General features: G+C 36.9%; 1 protein-coding gene across 2 annotated transcripts in view; it reads left to right on the top strand.

Moving 5' to 3' along the window:
• LOC124369872 overlaps positions 1-15,376 on the top strand; it is an 85,850-nt gene that overhangs the window by 18,587 nt on the left and 51,887 nt on the right. The window contains exon 2 of one of the 2 annotated variants that reach the window (XM_046828006.1): positions 5,665-5,730. The exons of the other annotated variant lie outside the window; for it this stretch is intronic. The gene's annotated coding sequence lies outside the window, so the exon portion shown is untranslated. The remainder of the gene's footprint in view (positions 1-5,664; positions 5,731-15,376) is intronic. 2 annotated transcript variants of the gene reach the window in all.

The following is a 15,376-nucleotide window of genomic DNA, read 5'->3' as shown; positions in this document are numbered from 1 at the left end:
GGACAAGTTTTGGAACCAATGACCTTATAAGGAGTTGTCGCGACGCAGCGAGTGAGTTGAGCTCCAGAAGTGAACTTGTGAAGTGACAGAATTGGTGGCAATACTCGTGATTGTGACAGATGGAATTGTGTTAATAATTATTTACTGTGTCAGTGTTAAATGGACTCGTGTGTAACAAATGGATAATACAGTAATAGTGGTATTGTGACAGTATAGATTAGTGATAGATTTATAAACAATTTGTATATTTAAAGCCAGCCTAGTTTTAAGTTTGTAAATATTAAAATTAATAAATATTTAGTGCATGCAATATTCGCCGAGTGTTTCATTTAAGCAAATCTGTAACAGTATGTCAAAGCATTTATAATGTAAATTTTGTATTTAATTGGGTGCGCATGAGGTGTTCCAGGGTGATTTTTTGTGTGTGACCAAGGAATCGCCTAATACAAAAACTACATCTATTACTATTTCACGTTGTTTAATTAGCTTTTTGGAATTTGACATAGCATACTGCATTACATGATTACACAAAACATATTTGTTTCTTTAAGTTGGCGTTTTACAAGTGTATTTAATGATTAAAAATGTATAATGTATAAATTAAATTGTTTGTGGTTCATGTTATAATCGCGCCCATTTCTGAGGTGCAGTGTCAACTTGGTGTGGAGGAAACTCATTGTAGATTGGAGCTGTCCTCCTTGTGATTACAACCCGCCTACTCGATCCAGCCGGGTCGATGCAAAACACTCATTAATATGCGTCGGTTCCACTTCATAGACTAATTCCCACAATGTTCAGCTGTTCTGTATTCCCGACACTGTAAGCAATGTGTGCTGTCCGCCGCATAGTGGTTCCATTAGTGAAAAACTCTGGAATATAAGTTTTTTTATTTCATCTCAAAATTATGTTTTTTTCGATTCAAGATACATTTTGAGTAATATACTGTACCTGGATTCTTTTTTATTTTGATTATTTGTATATATATATATATATATATATATATATATATATATATATGAGACCTGGTATAAAAGGCCTTTAATGTCATGAAAAATCTACGTTGTCTCATAATTATAGGTTGAGATTTGAAAACCAAATTATTAAAAAATTGTTTATATATATATAAAATGTTTAGTACATACAATGGAGTGAACAAATGTACATAATATATCCCATGGACAGGCAAGATCGAGTTCGGTCTTGCCTGGAGTCTCATGCAAAATTTAAAGACAAGTCATTTTGTTATCGAGATGAAATACGAAAAACAGAAAGACAAGCAGGAAGAGAAGTTTGCCTGTACATTGAGTGGTAGCAAAATATGCCAAATTTCAAGTTTGTAACTCAATCTGTTCCCGAGATATCCTACAGGAAACTAGGCCGCGCTAACCCTCAGCCCAACTCCCTTGGATGCGCCTAGATAGAATATGATGTTTCATACATAAAATTAAGTCCATGCATCATTTAAACACACTCCTTAATTGGTTTTTATATACAGTATATCGCGGACAGAAAAGCAGACTGACAATGAATTTTTCCATCCATCAGAGTAATAGGCTTCGCTAACGCTCAGCCAATTAAATAGTCCATATACCGTGCAGATAGGAAGATTATTTCTCTTTATTTAGTTCCCTTCCCATCCCGAATGCTTTATTTCTTACTGCAAAAATGTAAATACATAAGTTCAAAGTTTACAATTTTTAGAAAAGAAAATACAGTATAATAATAATAGTATATAAATGATTTTAAAATTGCACCTCAAAATCAGATAACTGTATAAATATATTAGTGTAATATGATTACAATTAATACAAAACCTGACTGATATGGTTGAGCATAGGCTTTACTTAGCGCATGGGCGTTTATCGAGAATTGTGTAATAGCGTAGAATCGGATTAACGTCGAAACGCATTTTCCGTGTTTGAACACCTAAATTCATGGAATTCTAAATACGTTGTTCTATTATATCAGATTAGAATAGTGTTTAAAAGTTACGTGACTTAGCGTCGAATCGTATTACCACTGAAAGTTACAGTTCGAAGAGATAACCGACACAGGGACTCAGTATCATATATATGTTCACTAATATTGCTAATCAGTTATTTAAGAATCATACGATGTATGTACTTATCATATGTTACATTGATAACATATGATATACGTACAAGGATAAAAATAAAACAACTATATCACGTTATATTGATTGCTTTAGTAAGATCCAAGAAGAGGTTGTTGTTTTGTTTAACAAGTTTTTATCGTCCCGTATCTTTTATGCACTGTCCATTTTCCTTCAAATGGTCGGTATCACAAACAACAACAGAAAATTCCTATAGAAATCACTAGAAAGGTTTCCTGTAGTGATTCAGAGTGAGTGTAAAAGATTTAACACGCATATGCTGGCACTCCCATCCAGTGTTTTATACTTTGCTCCTTAATGTCACTAACATGTCAAATACACATACACAAAAATTGGACGGTACTATTGTTTTCTCTCAAGAATGACAGAATAAAATAACTTTTTAATTATATATTTGACAATTATATAATTTTAATAATATAATATTGATAACCAGACCGACACTCAGTTTATACTTTTAGGTGAATAGTAAATTAAAAATATTTTAATAAGTGCAATGAACCATTGAACGTAGTGTTATTCTTTACTGCATTATCACCAGGTAAGACTAACTGTTGGTTGTTGACCGAGTCAAACCACGTCGAGCGTGGCTGCTGCTTGGATGGATGGGTGACCGCTGATCCTGTCCTTGCAAGCAGCCCGTCTGCCCGGCCATTGGTTGTTCGGAAGTCATCTTTTAGCCGTTGGTCTCCAGGTTGTGTCAGAGACCCTAACTTCGCCTGGTAAAATAAGACATTCTTAACCTTTTTTACTGTTCTAAGCAAGTATCAATTTATCGTAAGTAGTGAATTATAAAATTTTTGATTGGAAATTCTGCATTATCGTGCAATTTTCAATCCAAAATAAATTTAAAAACAGTTTCTACTCTTGAAAATATTGTTTTAAACTTGTTTGTTTATGAATTACAGCCTCATACATTTTTTCCATTAAATGTTTGCCATATACTTTTTTCGGCAAGAAATGTTAAACCTACCTTATTTGAAATGGCTACAAAATCTTGAAATTCCAAATATGAATTTTTATTGTCACTGAAAAGTATGTGATGTTACCCATCTAAACTTTTATACACATTTAGTTATTTTTGAGATCACCAAGGACCTCCTCTAAAAATCGCTACAGTACTTGTCACCGTAGGAAACTAGTATATAGTTGAAAAGCAAACATAAATAACTAATATTACTTAATTGTTAACTAAGTTTGTGTAATATCAAGGCTTTTGTGCCCTTGAGTTACCACTAAAATAAAATATGTAATAAATTTAATTATTATAAATTATTTTTTAAAATAAATATAATTACTGACAATAATAGATAATCATACAGATCATGATAAATAATGCAAAATGCTAAAACTAAACAATGACAGATTAGTTAAATTATTAGCTAAAAATATACTACCGCTACTTGATGTGGTGCTGGGTTATTGTCTTGGAAATTTTTCTGTTTATTTGAGCGCGTAACGTGGCAGTAAATGATAGTGTAAAATCAATGATTAACACTTTAAACCATAATACCTCTCCAGCCATTGTATGCATTGTTAGCACATTCGCTGCGCTACGGGACACAGTATGACTTGCAAACTGATAATATATCATATAGCTCCACAGTCTACAAGTAAAGAAGAGACACTTTATATAAAGTGTACAACTTTAGATATAATTAACATTTTAAGTATTATATAGTCTGTACATTTATTTTCTAATAAAATAAAACCTTTCTAAAAATATTAGATGCATAAGGATGACTGTACTTTTAGAATTTGGTTAAGGTCATTTAAAAAATGGGTGGAATGTTTAAAACTATCTGTGTGTCTATTTGAAATATAAACCTTTTAGTGAAACAATGTGTGCGGATGTGTGTGTGTGAAACAATGTGTGCGGATGTGTGTGAAAAGTATGGAGGCGGTTTAATATTTTTATTATTAATTGGGCTACACAGGATTAAAACTTTCCAAATTCAATTGGTAGCTAAAAACCTTTCTTTACGTTCTTGCCGACTCTACCTCCTACGAGGCCTCAGTAGATATTTTAAAAGCAAGCATAGGTTGATTTGCACAACATTTTAAAAGGTTGGTCACCCAAAACAGAATGCCGCAATCCATACTTTAAAAGGTCCATTCTTTAAAAAATGATAAGTATTCAAAGATTTTTTCAAATAAACCGTAAAATTTAGATAAAAAATTGAAAAACCGCGTACGCTTTTAAGAAACAAACGTTATTTGACTAAAGTTAGTGATTAGTCAATTTCCTTGTTCAGAAATGTTGTACACATTGACTGCGGTAGACGCACATTACTGTAGTTGAATTGATTACAAAATAGGATTGGCGTTAGGCGTAGAAGAGAGAGATGCGCAGGAGACACTATGCCCTTAGTCCTATTTAGTAATTTATTCGACTGTACTATCCCGGCTGTCCTAAAGTCGGTACATGATCAAGATCGATGACCGATAGTGAGAATTGAGGGGGGGATAGATCCGAGCACTGATATAAAATTAAAAAGAGACAAATGAACTAAGGATAAAGAGGCTTGTAAGGGTTGATGCCGACTCACCGACGTGATTTTTATCCTCTCTCACACATTCGGCACGGCACGGCTGACATGGTATCCTCTGCAGGGACTCCCATGGGGTCGACTCGGTGTCCATGGGTGGATGGGTGGTTAGCGATGCCGCTGTCATTTCACAAAAGTCACTGGCATCGGGAAAGGGGCGCATATTTTACATAGGAATGCACTTCTCTCGGGCCAAAATAAACCCCACTACATATCTAACGGGTTTTACAAAATCTCTCTTATTGCGAGAGACTGCTCCCGGGATAGAGATATGAAAAGGTGAGATACTGCGAACGATAAGCTCCTACCCGCGGGTTACATCATGGACAGCTTCAGCCACAAACTGCTGGGGGAGCGTCCAGCAGAAGCTGTGGCGACCGATCAGAACACAACGTGACATAATTTTAAAAGTTTTTCTTCAATTTCAATGTACCCTGAAATTTACCTTTAAAGTCGAGGGAAAACAATTTGAACACCTCCTATAACATTCATAATAAGTGATTTTATATCTATATAGTTGCAAACCACTCAGAACATTTTTAAATATAGTAATTACAGCAACCTTTAAAATTTTCAGGTGAATATCCCGGATTATTTTCAAAATCTTTGAATAACAGTAATGTTTAAATAAATAATCCTTTTGAAGTGCGATTTGCAGTATAACTCTTTGCTTGGCCAGTCCTTTAAAATGATGTGGATTTCAACCTTTGCTCACATTTCAAATTATCTAATGACTCCTTGTGGGCCGTTCCTAATCGAAGATGAGAGATGGTAGGGACATATGAATGGTTTTTAACTCCAAATTGAATTTGAAAAGTTTTAACTCTGTAGCCCAATCAATAATAACGTATTGAACCCCAATCCTTTTAGAACCTTTGTATAATGGAATGATGTGCTGTGTTTGCATAATGTGTGTCTTAAGTGCATTAAAATATGACCGGTTTAGTTAATTTTACAAATGTTATTTTGTTTTTTTTTTAGATCATTGAAGAAAAGAGAAACATATCTGAGTTGCAGTGAAGGCAGATTTGGCAGATTTGGTTTCGGGTAAGCAAATTACAGATGATGCTGTCAAGCAAATTACAGATGATACTCCCCAGTCGTTTTCACTTTTTGAATGACCATCAGGGAGTTTGTGCCAGAATCGCTTTCTAAAGAAATTACCAACGATTCTAAAATTTTCTACGACGTTATTCTTGCTCGAATTTTAAAACTTGTATTCGTCTTTCGGCATACTATCTGTTTTACCTGTGGCAGTAATTTTCTTTATATTTTCGTAGTTAACAGTTATATTTTCGTGCTATGCACAGTTTTACTTCGGTTTAAATTAATTTTATCGGATTTAGGACGGGGAGAGAGGTGTTAAAAGTCTAGATAACTCTATAAACGATTGTCCCTATCCTGTTGACGTAGCCTTCTCTATAAACTAGGCCAGTTAAGGAGTGTCTTACGAAACAAAGTTCGTGCATTTGATCAAGTTTGTAAAGTTCTGGGGAAAATATGTCGATAGTAAAGGTGTAAGAACTTTTTGCAAACAGTCTTTATCTCTTAGTTCCTACTTTTTGATACTATCATAGTTAAAGTCTAAGATTATTTATTTTTATTTGCGAAAATATTTGCACAGCCTTCAACTTTGCTTTTATTGTTGTGAAGATAGCATACATAGTTTGATTTATGTGAAATATCAGACTAGATAAATGTGATCTGTTATAAGTTAGATATGTCGTAATTAAAACATAACATGACTTTGTCAGAGTAATAATTGGAATAGTCTGATATTGTAAATCTAAATTGAAACTGCAAGGTACAGTTAAAAAGCCAGGATGAAGTTAGCTATTTCTCAGTAGTTTTGAGGGATTTCTTGGAAAATAGATGGGGAAAGATGGGGGTCAAAGAAAATAACGAACAATTGAAAATATGTTGTCCTACCTTGAAGTTTTATTTGCATTGAAACTCCATAATCTTCGTAAAATATTTGTTTCTACGGATACAAACCAATTGGCAGAGAGCTTTATTTGATAACCTCCGAGCCCGAGCCCTGCGTAAGAAGATTGTGAGAAGACATGGGATACCAGGACATAATCTGACATACCGTTCAGGTCTAGCCTTCCCAAATTCGTTAAACCTTTCTTTATTAATAGAAAACTTGCATGAATTGTGTTCAAGATTACTCCTAGCCTCTCTATGAAGTCTTTATCGATCCCAATTATAGGAAACAACTTTGGTTTCGAAGAGAACTTCACTGTTGTGTTTCCATTATTACTGTTATATCAACGAGCAGTCCAATTTCTTTCTAAAAATGTCCATTTTTGTTGTGGTGTGTTCACTATTGAGGTTTGTGACACGCCAAGATTTGTTATTCAAGATCAAGATTGTATACAATACGTACCATCCATACACTCGACCATAAACACGAAACTTCGTAAATAAGAATGTAAAGATCATATATTATATAGAGACAGAACTTGTGAAGGTGCTGATACGAAAACTCCACGTAAAATGTTTGAGACGTCTTCGTGTAGACACTTTACCGGACCGGAACGGAACGGAACGGTTGACTGCCATCGGGTTTGCTCGGGCAAGTTTGTGCTGAACTTCACAAACACATACTCTATATTTCATAAAACGTTTTTAAATGTACTCGTAGAGTAATACTAAAATAGTTTACTGTACTTGTTGTCTTAAGTACAATGCAATATTGTTTTATGGTAGTAAAGATCCATGGTATTGATAACGCAATGCTTACAATTGATTTATACGCGCATTAGTTGGAAGGAAATAACTGATCACACAGAGTACAAAAAATTATTATACAGGAATGAACGAAGCAACGGTTTAATATATCACTAATTCTCATTTACAATTAATGAAACTTACTTGTGAGGCATTAAATTAGTATTTCCTCAGTATTTATTTATAAATTCTAATTGGCTGTTGGATGAGTCGGCAGGAGGGGCCGGATGTAAGCCATCTTTGTCCTGTCGCCTTTGATGTCTCATCAATGATACGATCCAAGTACAACCGCAAAGATTAATAAGCCATTGATAGTATGCAAGAAATTCTCTTCTGGAATTTCTAGATTACTAAGCTTATTAGAATGTGTACGATCTCGATATACGGGTCTTGTTTTTCCTCGTTCATGAAAATGTAATTATATTTTAAAGAAGCTGTGCAAAATTAATACATGTAAAAGTAGTATTTTATAAATGTTACATTTATACTTACATTACATAATGAAGTTGATTAAATGGTGTTAATCGTAGGTAAAAGTACTCATTAAAACAATAAGTATTGGTACAACGTAGAATTAGTAATAGAGTCCTAATGTTTATAATGCATTTTTATAGTGACTTTTTACCAATATTAAGCGTTATATAGAAATAAACTTCATTTTTTATTTAAGTACAATTTAAGTATCAATGAATCTTGTGTCTTCTTCTTAAATAGTAGCTGCCAAATAATAACAGTATACATAATCCGACCACATCTGTGGCTACGCGAAAATGTCCTGTTTCATATGAATGGTCTCGAAAGCAACCTACCGACTCCTAAGTAGTATCAGTATAGATAATCCGATCTCATCTGTGGCTACGTGAAAATGTCCTGTTTCGTACGAATGGTCTCGAAAGCAACCTACCGACTCCTAAGTAGTATCAGTATAGATAATCCGACCTCATCTGTGGCTACGCGAAAATGTCCTGTTTCATATGAATGGTCTCGAAAGCAACCTACCGACTCCTAAGTAGTATCAGTATAGATAATGCGACCACATCTGTGGCTATGCGAAAATGTCCTGTTTCATATGAATGGTCTCGAAAGCAACCTACCGACTCCTAAGTAGTACCAGTATAGATAATCCGACCACATCTGTGGCTACGCGAAAATGTCCTGTTTCATATGAATGGTCTCGAAAGCAACCTACCGACTCCTAAGTAGTATCAGTATAGATAATCCGATCTCATCTGTGGCTACGTGAAAATGTCCTGTTTCATATGAATGGTCTCGAAAGCAACCTACCGACTCCTAAGTAGTATCAGTATAGATAATCCGACCTCATCTGTGGCTACGCGAAAATGTTCTGTTTCATATGAATGGTCTCGAAAGCAACCTACCGACTCCTAAGTAGTATCAGTATAGATAATGCGACCACATCTGTGGCTACGCGAAAATGTCCTGTTTCATATGAATGGTCTCGAAAGCAACCTACCGACTCCTAAGTAGTACCAGTATAGATAATCCGACCACATCTGTGGCTACGCGAAAATGTCCTGTTTCATATGAATGGTCTCGAAAGCAACCTACCGACTCCTAAGTAGTATCAGTATAGATAATCCGATCTCATCTGTGGCTACGTGAAAATGTCCTGTTTCATATGAATGGTCTCGAGAGCAACCTACCGACTCCTAAGTAGTATCAGTATAGATAATGCGACCACATCTGTGGCTACGCGAAAATGTCCTGTTTCATATGAATGGTCTTGAAAGCAACCTACCGACTCCTAAGTAGTATCAGTATAGATAATCCGATCTCATCTGTGGCTACGTGAAAATGTCCTGTTTCATATGAATGGTCTCGAGAGCAACCTACCGACTCCTAAGTAGTATCAGTATAGATAATGCGACCACATCTGTGGCTACGCGAAAATGTCCTGTTTCATATGAATGGTCTCGAAAGCAACCTACCGACTCCTAAGTAGTATCAGTATAGATAATGCGACCACATCTGTGGCTACGCGAAAATGTCCTGTTTCATATGAATGGTCTCGAAAGCAACCTACCGACTCCTAAGTAGTACCAGTATAGATAATCCGACCACATCTGTGGCTACGCGAAAATGTCCTGTTTCATATGAATGGTCTCGAAAGCAACCTACCGACTCCTAAGTAGTATCAGTATAGATAATCCGATCTCATCTGTGGCTACGTGAAAATGTCCTGTTTCATATGAATGGTCTCGAGAGCAACCTACCGACTCCTAAGTAGTATCAGTATAGATAATGCGACCACATCTGTGGCTACGCGAAAATGTCCTGTTTCATATGAATGGTCTTGAAAGCAACCTACCGACTCCTAAGTAGTATCAGTATAGATAATCCGATCTCATCTGTGGCTACGTGAAAATGTCCTGTTTCATATGAATGGTCTCGAGAGCAACCTACCGACTCCTAAGTAGTATCAGTATAGATAATGCGACCACATCTGTGGCTACGCGAAAATGTCCTGTTTCATATGAATGGTCTCGAAAGCAACCTACCGACTCCTAAGTAGTATCAGTATAGATAATCCGATCTCATCTGTGGCTACGTGAAAATGTCCTGTTTCATATGAATGGTCTCGAGAGCAACCTACCGACTCCTAAGTAGTATCAGTATAGATAATGCGACCACATCTGTGGCTACGCGAAAATGTCCTGTTTCATATGAATGGTCTTGAAAGCAACCTACCGACTCCTAAGTAGTATCAGTATAGATAATCCGATCTCATCTGTGGCTACGCGAAAATGTCCTGTTTCATATGAATGGTCTTGAAAGCAACCTACCGACTCCTAAGTAGTATCAGTATAGATAATCCGATCTCATCTGTGGCTACGTGAAAATGTCCTGTTTCATATGAATGGTCTCGAAAGCAACCTACCGACTCCTAAGTAGTATCAGTATAGATAATCCTATCTCATCTGTGGCTACGTGAAAATGTCCTGTTTCATATGAATGGTCTCGAAAGCAACCTACCGACTCCTAAGTAGTATCAGTATAGATAATCCGATCTCATCTGTGGCTACGTGAAAATGTCCTGTTTCATATGAATGGTCTCGAGAGCAACCTACCGACTCCTAAGTAGTACCAGTATAGATAATCCGACCACATCTGTGGCTACGCGAAAATGTCCTGTTTCATATGAATGGTCTCGAAAGCAACCTACCGACTCCTAAGTAATATCAGTATAGGTAATCCGACCTCATCTGTGGCTACGCGAAAATGTCCTGTATTGTATGAATGATCTCGAGAGCAACCTACCGACTCCTAAGTAGTATCAGTATAGATAATCCGACCTCATCTGTGGCTATGCGAAAATGTCCGGTATTGTATGAATGATCTCGAGAGCAACCTACCGACTCCTAAGTAGTATCAGTATAGATAATCCGATCTCATCCGTGGCTATGTGAAAATGTCCTGTTTCGTACGAATGGTCTCGAAAGCAACCTACCGACTCCTAAGTAGTACCAGTATAGATAATCCGACCACATCTGTGGCTACGCGAAAATGTCCTGTTTCATATGAATGGTCTCGAAAGCAACCTACCGACTCCTAAGTAGTATCAGTATAGATAATCCGATCTCATCTGTGGCTACGTGAAAATGTCCTGTTTCATATGAATGGTCTCGAAAGCAACCTACCGACTCCTAAGTAGTATCAGTATACATAATCCGACCTCATCTGTGGCTACGCGAAAATGTCCTGTTTCGTACGAATGGTCTCGAGAGCAACCTACCGACTCCTAAGTAGTATCAGTATAGATAATCCGATCTCATCCGTGGCTATGTGAAAATGTCCTGTTTCGTACGAATGGTCTCGAAAGCAACCTACCGACTCCTAAGTAGTACCAGTATAGATAATCCGACCACATCTGTGGCTACGCGAAAATGTCCTGTTTCATATGAATGGTCTCGAAAGCAACCTACCGACTCCTAAGTAGTATCAGTATAGATAATCCGATCTCATCTGTGGCTACGTGAAAATGTCCTGTTTCATATGAATGGTCTCGAAAGCAACCTACCGACTCCTAAGTAGTATCAGTATACATAATCCGACCTCATCTGTGGCTACGCGAAAATGTCCTGTTTCGTACGAATGGTCTCGAGAGCAACCTACCGACTCCTAAGTAGTATCAGTATACATAATCCGACCTCATCTGTGGCTACGCGAAAATGTCCTGTTTCGTACGAATGGTCTCGAGAGCAACCTACCGACTCCTAAGTAGTATCAGTAAAGATAATCCGACCTCATCTGTGGCTACGCGAAAATGTCCTGTTTCGTACGAATGGTCTCGAGAGCAACCTACCGACTCCTAAGTAGTATCAGTAAAGATAATCCGACCTCATCTGTGGCTACGTGAAAATGTCCTGTTTCATATGAATGGTCTCGAAAGCAACCTACCGACTCCTAAGTAGTATCAGTATAGATAATCCGATCTCATCCGTGGCTATGTGAAAATGTCCTGTTTCGTACGAATGGTCTCGAGAGCAACCTACCGACTCCTAAGTAGTATCAGTAAAGATAATCCGACCTCATCTGTGGCTACGCGAAAATGTCCTGTTTCGTACGAATGGTCTCGAGAGCAACCTACCGACTCCTAAGTAGTATCAGTATAGATAATCCGATCTCATCTGTGGCTACGTGAAAATGTCCTGTTTCATATGAATGGTCTCGAAAGCAACCTACCGACTCCTAAGTAGTATCAGTAAAGATAATCCGACCTCATCTGTGGCTACGCGAAAATGTCCTGTTTCGTACGAATGGTCTCGAAAGCAACCTACCGACTCCTAAGTAGTATCAGTATAGATAATCCGACCTCATCTGTGGCTACGCGAAAATGTCCTGTTTCGTACGAATGGTCTCGAGAGCAACCTACCGACTCCTAAGTAGTATCAGTAAAGATAATCCGACCTCATCTGTGGCTACGCGAAAATGTCCTGTATTGTATGAATGATCTCGAGAGCAACCTACCGACTCCATGACGTGACGTGACGTCGCCCTGTAACCTTCTCAATTTGATTTGATGTAAACCATTCCATCAGAATTTGCGACGTGGCAACTAAAGGACTGTATCCTGTATTGATCGAAAGTTCGTTGCACAATAGTTCCGAAACACGATAAGCACCAAAAGACAGCTTTGTTATCCATTTTTCACTGAAACATACACGGTTAAGAATACAAAGGTGTTTTCCTAGGTTTGTAACAACAGTCTTATCCTGATGGAAGAGCATTAAAGAAAAGATTTCCAAGAGCGTTGTAATGCTTTTATAACAAGGAAAATCTTCTCAGCAAAGGACAGATATCCTTTCTATGACTCACATTTTCATAAAGCTAAAACCTCGTTTCCAGAAAATAAGCTTATTTAGTTTATTTAGGACATCCATTTCCTATTCCAGCTCGGAAGAGGATTTCGTAATACGATTCTTTGAAACAGGTTTATGACTCACCACCATTACGCGCATGACCGTGCCTCTATATCGACTATTATACATACATTATTTTGATGCGAACATTTTCTGTTGTGTTTTCCTTACGCTATCCAGTAACTTTGTTTTATACTAAGAGCGTTTTACAAGTACGATAAACGACATTGAACATAGATCGCCATACCGTTACCATAACACAGCACGAGTAGAAACACATATAAATTACGTTTTACAATCATGGTCGGTTAAAATGGTTTGATTTGAATACTAAAAACAAAGAAACACAGTGTGTCCAATCAGTGAAAAATGATTAACCTAACTACAATATTTCAAAGGGGTTTTTATGAACATATATGTCATATTAGTTGCAACTCTTTATATCATAAAGCTAATAAATCAAGACTTCAACAACGTGGTTGCAATAAATATTACATTATAGGAGTATTCTTTGTTTTAATTTTATTATTGACGATGGAGGGTTTGAAAGGATAACAGGATTTCGAACATTTACCATCGTTATGTTACGAAAGTTATAACACAACGTTTCGAGGATAGGGACCTTATCCTCTTTGTCAGGTGGGGGAGGTATTAATACATACAAAAATAAAGAACAGAAAAAAAGAAGGGAAAGAAAATTGTTGAAATATACCCCAAAGCTGTTTTGAGTCCTGTCCAGGCGTATCACTTTCTAACCGATTTTCCATTTAAACAGTCTCAATTGTGTTACCCAAGTGGTAAGTTTTCTTTAGACTTGTAGCAGCTTCTTTGTCTTCAGGTTTTCCACTGAGTACGTAAACTTCTTATGCTGCTAGAATTTAAATCTTTAGAGTCCGTGTCATTAAAACATACTCGCCTTTTCTTGAACATTTTTCTGGACAAGCCGTATCTAGAGCATTCTTTACAATTGAAATGCAATTGTTATATGATTCATGTGTGTTCCATGTTCCATACACTTTATCACAGAGTTCTTCAGCTAGGCATGCTATCAAACGGGAAAAATCTCAGAAATAAGATGACTTGTAGTAGAGGATGTTGAATATTTAAAGACTATTTTGGCTACAAAGCTTACCATTGTGATCTGAGATGCCTGTTAACAAGATTTTGATTTCCATTCTACACTCCAGAGAAGAACAAATTGCATCAAAACAAGTGAAGGAATGTGTATATAGTCTTGTCTGTGGGAGGGCAACTTTAGTCATATTGAATTCTGAAGTTGAATGAGTCCACCAGTTAATTAGGCTAGAGGCTACAAGGTCATCAATGTTGACGTCGCTCTTTGGGCAGTTCTTAATATGTAATCTTTCCAGGGTATTTGGCAGGGCCCCATGGTCTGAGTAGAAATATCAAAATTCTTACTTGACTGAACATTCCTAAAAGATAGAGATTTCTTTTTTCTTAATGGAGACTTTCATCCCGATAATTTCACAAACTAGGGATACGTTTAAGTTTTCGATATTTAAGCTCTTGACATTACAGAATTGTTGTTAGAACTTCTGATTTTCCTTCCTTACAGGAGGATATAATAGTTTTGCAGAATCGTATCTTTCAATTTGTATTCTGTTTGGTCATGTTCCGTTGCAGCAATTTAAGGACCAATTTAACTCTCAGTCTCAGTCACTCTTATTTAGAAAATAAAAAAGAATTTTAATTAATTGGGATGTGATTGTATTAAGTGAACAGGCATTCGTGTTAACGGGCCTTGTTTTCTTTCAGAGTATCAGTTACATTTATAAACATGTTGTTAAAAAACGAGGCTATCTCTGATGAGCCGCGTATTATTCGGCCATCCACTTTCAGCTCACACACTCCATGGTCACGACAAACCATCAGGTCAGGTCTACAGCTGCCCTGTGGTGTTTAAATCGTATTTATATTAGTCAACATAGCATCTCCTACAACTCTTGACTTCGAGTCATTGATAAGTTTCCTATGCTGTTTCTTTAGTAGCTTGTACTGAATCTTGAATTCTACGAAAGAAAATAAGCATCTCTTAACCTCTCCTTACTGCTAAGAATTTCTTGGGTAAACCATTTTGGACGTGAACTTGTTTTTGAACGGACTTAATAAAAGGAAATGCAGTGCTGAAATGTGTAACAAAGATGGCCATGAAATCAGAAAAAATCGCACCAGCTGACATTTGTAGAAAAACATCCCCCGTTGGTTGGGTGAGCACCACATTTTGAATAAGTTTTTAGGACTAAATATTCGGACAAATTTAGTTACTAAATGATACATTTAATGATGAGAACTATAGAACCTGACCTTCATGATCTGACGGGCAGAACGTATAAACACGAGGCTTTACTAAGTGTCCAGGAATGTTTGTGACAACATTATCCAGACAGGAAATCTCTCTTCCGGACACACAAGTTATCCCCGCAATTTTTGGCTTCAATGAAAAACACTAACAAATAGACAAAATTGCTGATGGCGCAGTGTAGCGGGTACAACGGTTATCGCGAGATAACCAGATCAAGCAACGTCAAGCTTGGCTACTGCTTGGATGGGTGACCGCT

This window comes from Homalodisca vitripennis, chromosome X (assembly GCF_021130785.1).
Source record: "Homalodisca vitripennis isolate AUS2020 chromosome X, UT_GWSS_2.1, whole genome shotgun sequence".
In the NCBI taxonomy this organism is placed as follows: Eukaryota; Metazoa; Arthropoda; class Insecta; order Hemiptera; family Cicadellidae; genus Homalodisca; species Homalodisca vitripennis.
The sequence above is the reverse complement of the archived record's forward strand: the minus strand, read 5'-3'. Positions and strand labels throughout refer to the sequence as shown.